This window comes from Gavialis gangeticus, unplaced genomic scaffold, assembly GCF_001723915.1.
Source record: "Gavialis gangeticus isolate Ggan-Ray unplaced genomic scaffold, GavGan_comp1, whole genome shotgun sequence".
Taxonomy (NCBI): domain Eukaryota; kingdom Metazoa; phylum Chordata; order Crocodylia; family Gavialidae; genus Gavialis; species Gavialis gangeticus.
Window position 1 is genome coordinate 5,761,477 of NW_017729004.1, and position 1,646 is coordinate 5,763,122.

A 1,646-nucleotide genomic window follows, 5' to 3' on the forward strand; every position below is an offset into this window, starting at 1 on the left:
TGAATGGCAGGGGTTGGGACTAATAATATCAGACCTATTTTGCATTTAATCATGGAGAAGTCCCTGCCTCTCCCCATCTAGGCAATGGGGATTTACCAACTCGATGGGGCTGAATCCATTAGTGTTGGGAAAGTGCTGGAGCCCCTGCATCAGTGGAGAGGCAGAGGGTTGTTACCAATGGCAAATCTCATTACCGGATCCACCTTAGCAAGAAAAGACCTGGGCTAGGGACAGAAATTATACATAAACCAGTATAAAGGATTGGAAACTGGTTCAAATCTGTAACGCAACAGAAGTTCAGTGCACATCAACCACTTTCAAAATGAGCAAAACCGGTTTAAGATAAATCTGGCTGGATGTAGTATCAGACTGCACTGATTCAGGTTAAATCAGTTTATTGAACTTCTGTCCTAGATCCCCTCCAGATTCAAATTAACTCTCAGCCCCCCTGCATCCCAGGATGCTTTGCACCTCCCTTGCAGAATCAAAAGTGAATGTCTGTTCACTTGCTTATTGGTTCAATCTACGCAGCTTAGACTAACCTGTGAAGACTGAATCGATTCAGTTTTGGGCTTCTTGACTGTCTGTCCTTAGCCCTGATGCTCTAGCCTGGCTGAGGAGCTTGTTTTCCTTCCTATGTGAGAGTCCTTCTAAACTCCTCCTCCTCTCTCCAGCCTCGATATTCACTGCAGTGAATATCGTTGTGGCTCAGCTCCCAAGAGGATCAGGTGGAAATCTGAAATTCTTGACCTCCCTTGCTCTGTTGCCTTTCAGTGCAGCTACCAACTGAGCTGCATAGGAGAACTGCTGTAGCTTTTTAACTTGACAGGAAGCGAGGATGGTGAAGATGCTAGCTGAGAGCTTAAGGGGTCTGGGTTCAATGCTTTCCACTACCAAAACAGAGCACAGACAGAGATGTGCAGTCAAGGGACACAAGTGTAGTACAAGTGGCAAGCAGGATGAACAAGCCTAGGCAACAAGGAGGGAGTAAACAATTATTCACATGCTTGCATATAGACTCAGTTCAGTGCATAGCAAAGCAGGTGGCCTGGCCATCCCCCTTTATTATCCCAGAAACAAATTGTTCTGGGATTTTTCTCCAAGGGGAAAAAAATAGAGGGAGGAAGATGTGGAAAGTAAAGGAGAAAAACTCGATCTTGCCATTCCCGCTTCTTTCATCCTCTCCTCCTCCTTCATCCCTTCCATTTGAGGAGGAGTATGTCTGCTACAGCTGCCTTCCAGCTGGATTTCCCCATAGGGGATTGTTCAGGAGACTTTTACAGCAGCAAAGCACCCTTCAGTCAGTCTGAGGGCCATGTACTCGGTCGGTGTAGATCACCCTAGCTCATCTGAAGTTCTGATGACCTGAGCTGGAGAGCTGCCCCTTGCTGCTAGCACTACCAATAGCTCCACTCATGATGACTTTAGGTGTCAAGGAGTTATTGATACAAGCCAGCAACTAAGCAATAGGCTAAAAACAACAAATTCTGTTTCTGTGTCTTTTTTTGGGTCTTTCTCTTTTGCTGCTTTGGTATGATTCATAGATTCATAGATTCATAGATTAAGGGTCGGAAGGGACCTAGTAGATCTTCTAGCCCGACCCCCCGCCAGGGCGGGAGAACAACAAAAAACCCCAAAAAGAGAAA

The 1,646-nt window shown here is 45.9% G+C and overlaps 1 protein-coding gene across 2 annotated transcripts in view; it reads left to right on the top strand.

Annotated features, from left to right (window-relative positions):
* The window catches only part of GJC2 (gap junction protein gamma 2), a 61,239-nt gene that overhangs the window by 23,557 nt on the left and 36,036 nt on the right, over positions 1 to 1,646 (top strand). The gene's annotated exons all lie outside the window — the stretch shown is intronic.